This window comes from Cibotium barometz, chromosome 63, assembly GCF_041138505.1.
Source record: "Cibotium barometz isolate CiBa-2024 chromosome 63, ASM4113850v1, whole genome shotgun sequence".
Lineage (NCBI taxonomy): Eukaryota > Viridiplantae > Streptophyta > Polypodiopsida > Cyatheales > Cibotiaceae > Cibotium > Cibotium barometz.
The window spans coordinates 8,097,266-8,113,350 of NC_141108.1; positions in this window are offsets into that span (position 1 = coordinate 8,097,266).

Genomic DNA, 16,085 nt, shown 5'->3' on the forward strand with positions numbered 1-16,085 from the left:
AATGTGAACAACCCCTTATCTAAGAGGTTCACACATTTTTTATTTATTTATTTTTCCTTTTTTTTTATAATCCTTGGGGTTTATTTGAGGTTTTTTTTTTTTTAACCTTCTCTTCTTTCAGGCGGCCTGCTGCACTCGAAGTGTGCTGATTTGCTTGTGTGCTTGCTATTACTGGAGTTGCTGGTCAGTCACAGTCTTTCTTCCCCTTTAGTGGAGAGCAAAGCTCTGCTTAACAAATGTGCGCTGAGCGTCGTTGATTGTGAAGGCGAGCTACTGTGTAGCGTTGGTTTACGAGCTTCTCTCTCTTGCTGTGCGCTTCTTCTTTTTGCTTGGGCTCGCAGCCTACAGAACTGCAATGGTCATCTCCTCTACCGCTTGCTTGCCGGGTGAGGTGCTATCGTGTTGCTACTTCTGCACCACTACAGCTGCGCTGCTGCAAACTGCCCGCTCTGCTGCTCACAGCTTCACAGAGATGCGCGTGCGCTGTTGCTACTGCTGCTGCTATGATCTGTTTGCTTCTACCTGTTTGCTGCTGGCGATTCATTTGCTGCTCACAGGTTTATCACGGTATTGCGCATAAGTGACCGATGCTCCTCACAATGGTGCTTGCAACGGTGTTGCTTGGACTAATCAAAATGTAGCTATGGAGGGCACGATGGCAACTCTAACCGTGTTTGGCTTGAAACACAAGAATCACTAGTGGAACCCTAAATGTGAAGAAAGAGTGAGAGAAGAAAAAACAAATTGAGAAACCCTTACTAGACAAGAAGGTAACCCTAATCACCTTGCTATTGAAATGAAAACTAAGCTAATGGTGAGACTCACACTAGCTCTCATACCATGTTGAGAATCATGGATCGAGCTCTCCTAAACAACTTCCTAATAACAAGACATTTATCTAATCATATACTAATCTTACACTAATGATAACACTAATCTAAAGTAGATAAAAATGAACAATACTCATAGTGATGAGTATGTGCTAATTAAGTTTAGACTTAAGTTCAGTCAGGTTACAAAATAGAAACTTGTACTCATAAAAAGACTTGAGATGTCGTGCTTGTATTCCAATGCTTCAAATCTCACTCCATATTTTCCTTGTGCTCTTTGGCACCATATTTCTCAACAAACCTTGTCGTCCAAAGCTTCTATGGAAGAGCATCCATGGTCACCAAAACATGAATTCAATCCTCAAAATCAACAAGCTTCACGAGGGGCTCATATTCTTGGTCCTCATCTTCATTATCGAATATTATAAGCTTTACAAGTATCAATTGACATGGATGAGTGGTTGTGTCAAACTCATTGGCGAGAATGTCTCAACGGATGGGATGAGTCTTCCATGTTTTCAAGTTTATTTTCAAGGACTGGTTACCTTTACATATTCTTGGTCCTCATCTTCATTATCCAACATCTTGTTACAAGCTCTATAAGTATCAATTGACATGGTCTGGGCAGTTGTATTAGACTCATTGGCGAGAATGACTTGCCCCATGGAATGAGTCTTCCATGTTTTCAAGTTTATTTTCAAAGTCGGCAAGATTCAGGAAGGGATCATATTCATGGTCCTCATCTTCACTATCCAACATCTTGTTTACAAGCTCTACGAGTATCAATTGACATGGTCCGAGTAGTTGTGTCCTCATCACTTTTAAAGTACTTTTGCCTTGAAGGCAAAGCAAGCCACAAGTTTAGGTCTCTAAACCCACATAAAATGGCTAGCTAGCTATGAGGTCGTAAGACACACATTCATTGTGGGATTTTGCTCAGTGGAGCTAGATGGAGCCCCATTGCACATATCTATAACCTCAAGCAAGAGAATGGTGAAACAATGTGGGGCTAAATTGCTAAAACTAAGTATCTCTACATGGGATACAACCCCCATGAAAGACTAGATGGCTTATCACCACTCATTGATCGATTTATGATCAGTCTCAAGAGCAAGAGGCTTCATTGCTACATAAGATCCCCATGAAAGACTAGATCACTTATCACTCATTGATCGATTTATGATCAGTCTCAAGAGTAAGAGGCTTCACGACCATCTCTACGTGTCTAGAGAGACTAAATCTTTGATTAGTATTGCCATGAGGAAATAGAGCTAGTACACAATTTACAAGATAAGGATGTAGAAGGCATCCATCCGAACCAAGAGATAGGGGATGCATCATCCAAAGCCTTAACAACTTAGGGTGCCCAACTAGCACCAGGTATAATCCTAGTTACAATGACATGTGTATGGACAAGTTGGTAGAAAATCTACTTAACTCTTTACGTTAGCAGTGACAAGGCTAGCCCCAAAGGAAACCCCAAGGCCAACCCTGGCTAGCTCCTCAACAAGCAGGACACCCACATTTATTTCCACAGAAAGATATAATTTGGCATGCAATTTGTCAATGAACCATACAAGCATAAATTTTTCACTACTAAGGCCTAGACAATAACAGTATTATGCTCATTGCCATGTAAACCATGATACAGAGTCATTGTTTGGTACCAAGGAAAATCGGCACCACACGAACCTATGTTTTCGTGCCAAACCAACCTCTAGCCCTATCACTCGTACCAAATGCTTCTCAACTAGTGCATAATCCAATGCCCACCATTTATCAAAACCCTATACTAAGAGATATGTATAGACCGCCACCATTGCAATATCCACCTTTGACATTATGACCCCAACCAATTCTTGCTAGAACCGCACTAGTACAACTATATACTCGGTGATTGTCAATGGACTCCGAGATTCTAGAATAGGAAATTTATGAGTCATATGAGTAGAACCATTCATATGGATATCCAAAATAGCGTCATCAGAGAGCTACAAGTTATATCAATAGTACGACTCATATGGATATCCAGAATAACCCCCATCCATTGATTATTCCTAATTGTTCAAAGCTATGGTGCAATAAAGAGTGGAGACTTCAATAACATGTATCCTTTCCATTGTAAGGCCTTGCACCATGTTTTCGAGTGTCTTGATAGAGTTGTTGCATTAAATTGCCCTAATTCTCTCCCCGCACATCTAGTCTTCTACATACTCACCTAGCAGGGGAACATAAGGGGGTGGTTGCACAAAACCCACTGTTTGAGGATTTGGGATTTCTTGCCCCATGGTTTGGGTTGTGTGATTTCCAATGGCACTTGTCCTCTATTGATGTGGCTTGAGGCTAATCTATGCCTAAAGACACGTTATATGAATGTCCTTGTGGATCCCTTTGGTTTGAGTTAGTCCCAAACATTGACTTGTTACCCTTCCCCATGTTCCTTGTTCCTCGACTAAACGAATAAGAACTAGAACTTGGTTTCATAGAAGTGAAGAAGCTTCCATAATAAGCTCCAGAGAAAAGTGACTCATGCTTGCACTATGTGCACTTATTGTGTGTTTTGAGGAACACTCGTCCCTAATTGTACAGCAAAGAAGACATGTTCGAATTTCCATCTCTGGTTGTTGGGCAATTTGTTGGCCCTGGTCCACTTTAGGATAAATCCAACTCACGATCCACACCAAATGTTTGAAATATTGTGGTGTCGGACATTGGGGTTGGGATTTCTTGCCCCATGGAGTTGGGCTGTGTGATTTCCAATGGCACTTGTCCTCTATTGACCTGGCTTTGAGGATACTCTATAGAATTCCCTTGTGGATACCTTTGGTTTGAGGTAGTCCTAGACATTGACTTGTTACCCTTCCCCATGTTCCTTGTTCCTCATCTAAATGGATAAGAACTAGAACTTGGTTCCATAGTGAAGAAGCTTCCATAATGAGATCCAGGGAAAAGTGAGACTCATTCTTGCACAATGTGCACATGTTGTGTGTTTTGAGGAACACTTGTCCCTAATTGTACAGCAAAGAAGACATGTTTCGATTTCCATAACTCTGGTTGTTGGGCTATTTGTTGGCCCCGGTCCACTTTAGAATAAACCCAGCTCACGAGGCATCAAACATGGTTTAACCACTTTCTAAGAAAGCAAAGCTTGGGGTTCTTGGTCGTTCTTCTTCTCCTTCACTAGAGCTTTGCCCCAAAATAGGATGGTTTAGTGCTTCTGACATGAAGTTTATGTAGTTATTCACAGAGCAAGTTGGTTAATCTAGGGCTTGTTGCGACTCCTATTTCCACGTGTTTTGTTGTTCCTCTTCTCACATGTGCATTTAGTTGGCTCATTTTGTCCCAATGCTCCTCATCGCTAGAGGTGGATCCGAAGGAGCTTTTCGTTCTTAATAGGGAAGTGCTCTTTTGAGTGTTGGTTGTTTGGTCGAACCAAAGGCTGGGTGGGTTGAGAAAGTGTGGTTTGATGCACTATAGTCGATTGCATTATCGTTTCCAACTATTACTCCAAATCAAGTTTGCATCAAGGATTTCTTTGTTTTGAAATGTTATTTAGTGCTTCCTAAAGCAAGTCTAAAACTCATTTCAAACATCTCTTCTCTTCTCAAGCTACCCCAAAAAAAAAAAGTTTTGAGTTTTGTGGTGTTTTTAACCCTTTTTTTTATGGGCTAGTATCTATAGGTTCTCACCTCTTGACTTACGAATCGAAGCTCACATGTGCAAGTTCACATGTCCACGCTCATGTCTACAACCTCACGTCACGCGCAAGGCTCAAGTTTGCAAGTTCACGTCTACAAGTTCACGTATGTAGGCTCACACCCTTCATGTATGAACTAGGCTTAGGTACTTTATTTTTATGAAATGAACCTACCTAGGATACGAGCTTTGATATGTAATATGCCTATGACAAGATTGGTGTGCAATTATTGGATATTAATTATACTTTAATATCTCAATAATAATTGCAAAGGACAAGAATTTTCATTGAAATTTATAGTTGGTATAGATTGTGTGACAAGATAATCCTTAGGACATGAGTAGGTATGTCTTTACAAGTCTTGATGGTAGTGATAATGGGTTGGTATAGTATTAGGTATACTTACCTCTCAACTCACCTTTATAGCTCATGCCGCTACAGCTCATGTCCAAGCTTACATCCTTAAAGAACATGAGTAGGTATGTCCTTACAGGTCTTTAAGACAATGATAATGGATTGCTACAGTATTAGGCATACCTACCTCTCGTTGTAGCTCACGCCTGCAAGCTCATGTCTCCAAACTCACGTCTCCACGTTCACCTCTCTTTTTTCAGAGGACTGTGGGCTCACGTTCCAAATCAAGACTTGGTTTAGTTTGCTTTTGGGATTTTTTGAGATTTTTTGGACTTGATGATGGAGGATTGTTTGGGACGTCATAGCATAGCGGAGGCTACACTCCAAACCCACACACTTTATCAATCCGTGAATGCAACCCGGTTAGCGCATAGAGGCTATCCCGAATGGGAGAAGATTAGTTAACCACACACTAATGACTTCTAATCCTACTCAATCCTTCTTCAACAATCAAGCAATCAATCGTTGATTCCTTCTCAATCTATCATAATCAACGCATCAAGATTAAGCTACACTTAAGCACAAAAATGCAACTTATGCAAAGAATCTAACATGCAAAGAGCTATCACACAAGCCTCAACTACACATCATTTCATGCACAAGCTTCATCACATGCACTCTATAATTCACAAATCAGATTTTAGCATCAAAACATCATTACAAAATCTAGATTAGCAAGTGTGTAGACCGCAACCTCAAATCATTGAATACGTAGAGAATAGAGAGTACAAGATTGAAGCAAGAATGGAGATGGAGAGCCTTGGGAGAGCACATGAGACATGGGCTGTTGAAGAACAATCTTCCGATCTTGAAGAGTGTACTGTGTGAAATTGGGAGGAACACAGAGACCTTGTTCTTGTCCACTTGAGTCTTCACTCATTGAAGACCATGCGGTTTTGAGCTCTCCTTTGCCATCTTGCATCGGATTTTTTTGTTCAACCGTTGTCTTTGCACTTCCGACACTCTCTTTTGAATCGGTTTTAGACTTGAGTTTTGGTTTTTGTTTCTTCGTTTTTTTATGATTTTTGCTAACATTTTTTAGTTTTTCTCCTGCTTGGAATCCATCTGATCGTTTTACTTGGTCTTTGATACTATCTTGTGCTTGGACATAGTATAGATATCCGTTCTTTCTTGAGAAGTGAGGTGGTGGTCGAGAGTGTTCACTCTTAGACTCCTCCTTTTCTTTTTGTAGTCTCTCACGTCGTTCCCTCTCATCTTGTTTACGGATTCTTTTATGGCTCTTACAGCATTTACGTTTAGATCGGCTTCGAGGGATCTCTACTTGAACCTCCCTTCCTCTCAAGAGTAAGTGTGCCTTTCCTAACTCATCCTCAGTGATTATCACATTATTATCAAAATCTGAGTCCCATCCATCTTCCTTATCAGCATCATTAGCAGATTCAAGTGTTAAATCCTCCCCTGAGACTTCCTCGACATGCATAGCTGTTGTGGATGTATCCCTATAGTACAAATCATCTAGAAGGGCACGTGGTTGTACCATTCGTATAGGAATAATATCATATCCATCTGAGTCACAAAATTGAATTGGCTTCGGTAAAGCACATGTCGATAATGTTGCAAGGACATGACTTCATTCTAGTGGATCAATTAAATGCTCAGGGAAGGGTTGTGGAATGTATGCCTCATCTGATACACTTTGATTACCCTTAAGTCTCTCAGTGTTGAAATCCCTACATGAGGCTCCGCACATCCACAGATCTTCTCGCCCATCTGACAATGTAACTCTTGAGCCCTCAGATGAAGCAAAATCAAACTCATCTATTGGAGACCTTGTTACATCACGATATGAGTGATTCCTTAGGTTGACTCTTGTGATGACAGAATCATGTCGGAGGTACAAATAATTGTATCCCCAATCTTGAATCATTTGAAATTGTCGCATGAATGGTCTACCCAATATCACTTCATAGTTTGGATGTTTTCCAAAATCCACTACTGCAAAGGTGTGCTCATATTCAATCCCACATGTGGTGACCAATATGTTCTCAAGCAGCCCAAGGGGATGTTCTAAGCTTCCATCTGCTAGCTGCAAGCGCATCCTGGTACTCCTAATAGCTGGTTTGCCCCACTTTTCCCAAATGGACCTTGTCACAATGCCCACTCCTGCACCACTATCAAGTATTGCAGTTGAAGCTACTTTTCGCACTTCTAATGGGAGAGTAGCATCTCCTTGATCGTCCTCACAAAATTTTCTTACTTTGTTGATAGGAACTGGCATAACATGCTTTGTCTCGGGGTGTATAGTACACCTTTGGTGACCCTTTTGTAGCCATACCTGCTCTGACAAACATGTGGCAATATCATTCCACAACTCAGGTCGAATTTTTATCAAATCAAGCAAAGGTAAGGCACAAGCCACTGGTGCTGACAAAATAGCTTGCACGATACTCATATCCTTCTCCTTTGTCAACCTTTTATGCATGGAGGGTATCCTCAAGGTTTGAGAACAGTTCTCATATTCTCCCACATATGATGGTAAGGTTTTCATTGTATGCTTACTTCTAGGAGAAACAATTGTTTGAACTTCCTCCTGGATGCTTGGGCATCCAGAATTATTTTCCGTGCCCCTGGTAAAATCCACCTCAGAGAATGGAGGCGAACTAATAGAGGACATGTTCTCATTAACTTTCTCATGAACTGCGGCCCACATCTCATTTGCCATGTCCTCATTAGCATCAATAACTTCATCATTGCATGGGAAGACAAGGCTAGGTGGTGGCAGAATACCTCCTTTCAATTGGGTGTCAATTGGTGCAGACCTTTCGCTATGAGCTTGTGAAATGAGCTCACTTTTCATTTCCCGACTTGATGATACTTCCGGTATGGTTTCTAATGTTGGCTTAAGAGAGGTTGGGCCCCGAGGAATAGGTGGTGGTGGTCCCTCAAGTATTGACTGAGCTTCCCTAATGAGTTGCTGATGTACAGCTAGATTGATCTTCTCCTCATCACGAGGGTTCGGGTATTCTTGAAGCTTCTTGGGTAGCTCAGATAAAGCTGCAATGCGACTTCTATGAGCATCAATGATGGCATCTAGAGTCTCATTCACTTTATCCACAAAAAAAGAACCCCCAGAACTATCCTCGGTCGTACTAGTCTCATCTTATTTAGCACTAGGCCCAAGTTGAGGTTGATGCTCCTCATGCACTTCTTGGGATGTAAAAGTTTTATCCCTCATGTTTTGTTTAGAGGCATCTTGAGAACTAGTGGATGCACTTTTAGTTTGCTTGTTTCGGTTCTTCTTCCTCCTAGTGGTCTTTTTTCTATTGGACTGTAGATTTGCCTTTGCATCCCTAGTTTGAGGTGTCTCATCAGTCTGTATTTCGGCATTTCGTGTCTGTGATCTAGTCATGACTCTAAGTGGCACGACATCCTCATTCTCAGATGAAGGTGGTGATGGAACTGCCCCTACAAGGTTGAGTGAGACCTTTGGTTGAGAGGTGCCTTCCTCATGTGGTTTCAGCAGACAATCCTTTGGGAAGTGTTCTACACAACACCCTAGACAATATCTTTCAATTGGTGGAAACTGTTGTATTGTTGTATTGGATCGAGTTGCTTGCCTTGAGCGATGTGGACAATCACGAGCCCAATGGGGTTCTCCGCACTCATAACAGGGGCCCATTGGTTTGGCTTCTACTTTCCTTTGTTGCCATTGACCTGGGGGGCCTGGAGTCCTAGGTTGGTAGCCGCCTAGCAACATCAAAGAATTTTGTTCCCCTGGTTGAGCCAATGCTGGGCTTGGGTATGCGGGACTTTCAAAGAGATTTTCCTTGGATGAATATGATGCATATTCCTCCTCCACATAGCCTGGGTTTACCAATTCTCTACACATATTTGAATTGTCGTAGTCCACAACCCTTACAGGAGCAGTCCCAGGAGCAGGAGGTTGAGAACCAAGAACAGGTCGTGCTTGCTCTTGTGCCATCGGTGGCTTACGTTCAAAATTAGTATACTGTTGATACATTTGTGGAGCCACTCCACCCCTTGGCTGCTCACACTCCTGTCTCATTCTTGCAATGCGAGTACATTCCTGTGTGGTATGGGTAAAGTTCCAAGCACAGGCCTGGCACCATTTTTTTGTGGGCTGGTTTGTGACTAGAGGAGAAAAGGTATTACATTCTTCAGTTTTATGGTTACCGCCACATGCTCCACAAAGATGAGGACCTGTAGGAAGTACACTCCTCATTCTCTGCTGCTGTTGTTGTGGCTGCATGGGTGGACGATAGGTCTGTCCCAATCTCCTTAGTACTAGGTTAGCTATCTGGTTTGGATTTACTAGCGCGCTAGACCCTGAACTTTGGTCATCACCCCACTGATCTCTAGGTTTCACCTCAGGGCCAGAACCATCTTGGAATTTGAAGTTATCGATGAAATCCATAGCATCATGGCAACACTCATTGAAATTTGTATGCTTCTTTGCATAGAGATGTGTATGTAGTGTTGAATTTTTGAGTCCTTTTAAGAAGAGAGAAATTAATCGACTTTGGGCGGGCTTCTCATCTTCTGGGCAAACGATTAATGTACTGCTTCATTCTATTTACACAGTCTCTAACACTCTCATTCTCGCCTTGCTTGAAAGAGTAGATGTTTGCTACCGTGTCATGTTGAATTCCCATCAAGGAAAAAGCAGCAATGAATCTCTCTTCCAAAACTCGTAAAGAAGATTTGTCTGAAGCCTCTAATGCCTGAAACCAAGCAAGGGCCTTTCCCTCAAGAGTAAGCCCAAATCCTTCAATTTGAGTATGCTTATCAGCCACTTGCTCAGCTCAAACTGCTTGCCTAAATGATGCTACATGGTCATATGGATCTCCCGACCCTTCATACTTCTTTACCAGTTTCTGAAGAGTTGATGGCCTTACTTGTCTTGAATACTCATCATAGGGCCTACGGCCTCTCACTCTCAGTGGGAATTGTTCCTCTCTTTGGTAAGAATCTGGTCCACATGCATCCCAAATCGGTGTGGGTACCCTATTACCAGCCTCACCAAACCCCTCCAAAGATCTTGTCACCCGCATTTCAGGAGGTGCATTTATGGGAGGCCGAGTTTGCTCCCCTCTCCTCCGATTATCATAGTGAGAAAGATGTTGTTGTGGTGTGACCGGTGGTCGCACATTTGGTGTAGGACGATATCTTGGTGCTAGAGTTGGGCTACTAGCAGTGGTCCACTTTGATATTGAGGGTCCCTCTCTAGTGAACTCTCGTAGGGGAGGAGCAACAATTTCTCCAAGAAAGGCTGTCTCTCCTGGTTTAGCTGTATTTGTTGAGAACACTTCCATGAATAATGGTTGTCCTTTCCACGTGAGTTCTCGAATCTCCTTCCAATCTAAGGTTCGGTATTCATTGGCCCATTTATCAACTATTCTGTTCATGTGTCCTGCAAGCTTCTCAACTACCACCACCAGTGCTAGAGGAAGATCGAGCTGTGGCAATCTAGTTGTGGCATAATATCCCTCTAACGAGTCCTTATAGACCTCTTGAAGTGGGTCATCCTGTAAGACCTTTGTCACTGGAATTTGTCGTACAAACTCCCATTGGTTCTCAGCCCCTTGATCCATTTTGCTCTTGCCTTTTCTATCCCTTTCCAAATTTAGATCTACAAGAAGTAAATCATCAATGGATGGCTTCCAGGCATGTCCGGCTCGATGAGCCAGTCATCTCTAGACTCCCTTGCGTTGGAAAGCTTCGATAAGTCTAAGAACTCGGTTTTATAGAGCTCCCCTAATTTGTCTACATTTTTTGGATGGTAGGTGACTTCGTAGCGAACACCATCTCCACCCATGTACATGTTACCCTGGTCATTGACTAGAGGTGCTCTATCAAGTTCTGAGAAAATGTCTGTGATCTTAACAAGATACCGTTGTTGTGGATCCCTAAAGATCTCAGCTCCTTGAGCGTTCGTGTAGACATATTGGAGTCTCACATTGAGTGTTAACCCCATGGTGTCGGCTTCAAATGGATTAAAAGATCTTGTGGGTGTCCTATTTGGGGCTAAGGGATGACTATTTGACGGCCCTAGATTGTCCATGGACAATGAACTAGTTGTTCTAGAGGAAAGAGTATCGGATTGGGATTCAGAAAGGGTTTCAGCAATATCTGCCAAATTTCCTACCGATTGGGTCCCACTTTCCTGCGTAGGTACTCTAGAAGGTGCCCTAGACCCGATGGCAGAATCTATAAGACGTCCCGACCGCAAGTGCATAAGGTCAAATTTTTTTTGGTTTTTTTATGTGTTTTTTTCTTTTTTCTTGTTTGTTTTTGTTTTTGTTTTGTTTTGTTTTGTTTTTTTGTTTTTTTTTTATAAATATATATATATATGTATATATATATATATATATATATATATATATATATATATATATATATTTTACCCTACCTAATCACTAAATGCAACAAAAATGAATATGTGTATACCTATCTTATTTTTTATTTTATTTTTTTGATTTTTTTTAAATGATTTTATGTTTTTTTTTCTCTTTTCCTAATTACAAAAAATATGAATTACGCTTAAAAATACTAATTATGCACACAATTACAAAAATTCTAAATTAAAGTGCAAGCTACTTTAATTATGCAAAAAATGAAAAATTACAAAATATGCAAAGAATATGGACTCCTAAAAAAAACACATAATTTATGTTTTTTTTTTAATTTCTATTTCTTTTCTTTTCTTTTCTTTTCTTTTCTTCTCCTTTTGTTTTTTTTAATTTTTTTTAATTTTTTTAAATTTTATTTTTATTTTTTCTTACTAATTACCCAAAAATACTAACTATGCACAAAATTACAGAAAAATTAAAAAAAATGCAAGCTCCTCTAATTATGCACAAAAAAAATTACAAAAGTTTTTTTTTTAAATTAAAAAAATGAAAAAATTACAGAATAGATACAGAATATGGATTCCTAAAAACACAAAAATTATTTTTTTTTTCTCTCTCTCTTTTTTTGAATTAAATGTTTTATGGTTTTTTTTTTGAATTTAATGTTTTTTTTTAATTTAATATTTTATGGTTTTTTTTTGTTTTTATTTAAAAAATAAAAACAAAATAACAAATTGAACAAAAAAGAAAAAAAATACTAACCTCCATATCGTTATCTCCTCCGAATTCGTCCGCCGCACCCACACGACTTCTGCCCCCACGCAGCTTCTGCACGCCTGCCCCACGCGCTTTCTACTGCTCGCTTCACCTTCTTGCCAGCCAGCAGCCCCACTGGTCAGCTTGGAGCTCCTCAATACGAATGGTGGATGCGCTAACGCCTTGCTGCAGAGCGCTGCCACCTGGCGGCACCGGTTATGCTCCACGTTGCTCTGCTCGAACTCTTCCACGCACTCGCTGCCCTCAAGCCAGCCGCCTAAGCTCCAACCCTTCGCCCTTTTGAGCCGGCCTCCTACAGCCTTTTGCTGCTTCCTTCCACCTTCGCTCGGCCACCTGGCCTCCTCCACACGCTTTTGCCTGCAGCCTCTGCTCCTTCGCTCGGCCACCTGGCCTCCTCCACACGCTTTTGCCTGCAGCCTCTGCTCCTCACCAGCTGTTGCGCTGCTTCTCTTGCAGCTACCCACACGGACAACGCTCTGTAGGCTGCGCCCAATGTAGACGCCCCCCACGCAACGCTCTGCGAGCTCTTTTAGTGTATATATTTATTTTTTTTAAACCGCCTCCACACGCTTCCCACAAGCCTTCGCTTTCAGCCGGCCGCCCAACAGCCACTTATATATATAAATATAAATATATACATATATATATATATTTTTTATTTTTTTATTTTTTTTTTCTTTGCTGCGCCTCAACACTTCCCAGCTACCTCTCCACGCCTCTTCAACTTCACGCCTCCCACACTGATGTAAAGATGAGGGTCGCGTCACAAAGCCCTCCCAACCGCAACACAAAAAACACAAATGTTAGTGTGTTAGTTGATTAGTGACAAAAGGTATGCCAAAAAATACAAAAACAGAAAGCACTTAAACCTAATTAATGGCGGGATTTCTCTACCGCAATGGGGTTTTTTTTTTTGCTTCTAATCAAAAAACAGAAAACACACAAGGCGCCCTTGAGATCACACACTCAATGCCCTTGCAAACTCTACTCTAATCTACCCTAATCCACGGTTTTGCAATCAATGGAGCACTTAGTAAGAAGTAATGGTTAACACCCTTCACTAACTTAGGTGTGCGTTCCCCGGCAGCGGCGCCATTGTTTGGGACGTCATAGCATAGCGGAGGCTACACTCCAACCCACACACTTTATCAATCCGTGAATGCAACCCGGTTAGCGCATAGAGGCTATCCCGAATGGGAGAAGATTAGTTAACCATACACTAATGACTTCTAATCCTACTCAATCCTTCTTCAACAATCAAGCAATCAATCATTGATTCCTTCTCAATCTATCATAATCAACGCATCAAGATTAAGCTACACTTAAGCACAAAAGTGCAACTTATGCAAAGAATCTAACATGCAAAGAGCTATCACACAAGCCTCAACTACACATCATTTCATGCACAAGCTTCATCACATGCACTCTACAATTCACAAATCAGATTTTAGCATCAAAACATCAGATCATAATCCTAGATAATGGTGATTAGACAAGTAAATATATATTTTCTTATTGTTTTTGTTAGATTTACATACTTCTAAGCTACCAACCTGAACAATGCATTAAAAAAATTCATGAACATAATTTATTATCCCACTCTAATCAACACCTACAATGGAGCTTAATGCTCATGTTTTCGAAGCAAATTCCAGTCCTAATCACATTTGCTAAGCTATTCTTTGGCTCCACGTAGTGAAGTCTAACCCTTTCAGCTCTAAAACCATGTAAATCAACAAGAAACCAAGGTTTTTCCTTTCCAAGATAGAATGTCCTAATGCAAATAAACTTCAAATCAAAATAAAAAACAACAAACTAAACACATCCAAGACTCCAAAACCGTGTGTTTTTAAAGTGTGACCTCCTAATCAATACCTAACAATATTGGGTAACTCCAATAGCTTGTCCCCAATCTGAGTCACTCCATCCGTGGAGTCTGACTCCATCCATCAATCCCCCTCCTGTGTAAAAGAGTCCAAGATCCTTCGCATGCTGCAGAAACCACATGATATGCAATCCTGCCTCCCAAAGAGTCCTCTGCAAACATGAGCTCAACAGCCTCATTAGGAAGCTCCCGTTCAATCTGGTAATCACCAACCAAATCAATGAACCATTCTGCTTTCAAGTCAAAGAGGCATCATACTGCTCACAAGGATCAACAACTGTTACGGTGGGATGCGAAGTCCTAGAAACTTGCTGAAGACCATTCAAGGCCTTTGGAAACCTGTAACCAACCCCCTCTGAATCCGAAACCACAAAGTCTGGAGAATGTGCAACATCCACCTCCTTCTGCAAAAAGTAAGCAACTGTCACCTGCCTAGCTTTCCAAGAGGTCCCCATGGAAAGAACTTCCTCATCTACAGGGGTTTCTTTGTCCCAAATACTACGAGACATCAGAGCATAGGTTACCTGTAAAGTTTCCTCTGACTGACGAACACAGGAACTACCAACATCTGTACTGGAAAGTTCTTGCCAACTACTGCCATCAACTGGCAAGCCACCCACGGCGGATGAATTGGAGCTAAGCATTAGGCTAGTCCCATGCAACAACACCAAATATGTTCAAGTGAAGAGCTTACGTTAGCCTTGCCAAATCATGTGTCATTGGGCCTTGCCTTAGAGCCCTGCAATTGCAACTTCCCGATGTGGGTGCACTAGCTCATCCGTCGCATCCTTACTCCGTTGTGACACTCGAATGCTCCTTTGTCCAATGGAGTAAAGGTAAAGCCCTCTACACCTAGATGGAGGCAAAATGAGAGAGCCGTCACAATGGTTCTCTCTCACAAAAGGCGGAGGAATAAGAAGGAAAAAAAAAGGCTAATGCAAGAGAGAAACCTACAAACAAACCTATCTAGCATGCATCCATCAAGCAAGCAAGATCCAATAGCATACATACAAGCAAGAGTAGGGAAGAGAAGAGCTCAAAGTATTATATTGCAAGAACATGATTGTGTATTGCTTATTGTCAAAAATGACTTATATTCAAGTAACTAGTTTTTACACTAGGCCAGCCAAACGTAAAAATAGTCCAACCACTATTACTCGTCTTAAGCAAGTATGTGTATGAAGTCCTCAGACTTTCCCTATCGAACGTTAAGCTCATGGTAAGGCCACTTTCTACACACACACACACACAGAGATTAACTTCTTCCAAAGACTACATGGGTCTAGGAGACCAAGGTGATACACCAAAAGTATCTCTATCATGCACAATATGAGAGAGAGAGAGAGAGAGAGAGAGAGAGAGAGAGAGAGAGAGAGAGAGAGAGCTTACAAAGGAATCTAGGAAAAATGATGTTTGGAATACGACCAAGACAACATTGCTTTTATCACATGAGTACATCTTATTTGCTCACTAACATTTACATTTATAAGTGGTGTGGTAACATCACACCATACAGCTACCCATATGTAGAGGCTTTGGCCCTTTGATATTGTGAAGTTGTGGATGAGAATGGGAACATTGAAGTTCTAGATGAACAATTTCTCAATCTCATGAGAAGGACAAAATAAGAGCTTCCGCAACTCTTCCTGTAGTAATATGGTGGCTAAGCAAAGACTACCCACTCTATGCCACTTTGTTAGAGCTCTACATAGACAAGCTTAAAAACCATGAACTCTTCACCTACTAGTGTCCAAGCCTAATACCTTCACATAGCACCACGCATTATCATATTACCATTTGGTTGCTTTTGGATTGGTGGTTTTGTTGTCTAGTGGACTTAAAAAGGCCTTTGATAGTATGACTCTTCGCCACATACCTTCACACAGCACCACACATCATCATATTACCATTTGGTTGCTTTTGGATTGGTGATTTTGTTAGCTAGAGGGCTTAAAAAGGCCTTTGAAAATGGGAACTCGGGTACTAAACAACAGTTGCCCACCTTTTTGAGAAGTAAGATACTGGCTCAAGAAGAAACAAGGGATGCTACAACCCTTCTGTGGCAATATGGTGGGTAGACAAGGCTTTATGGTGGGTAGACAAAGCTTCTTTTTTTCACCCAATCTGAAAGAGCTCTACATAAATTAACT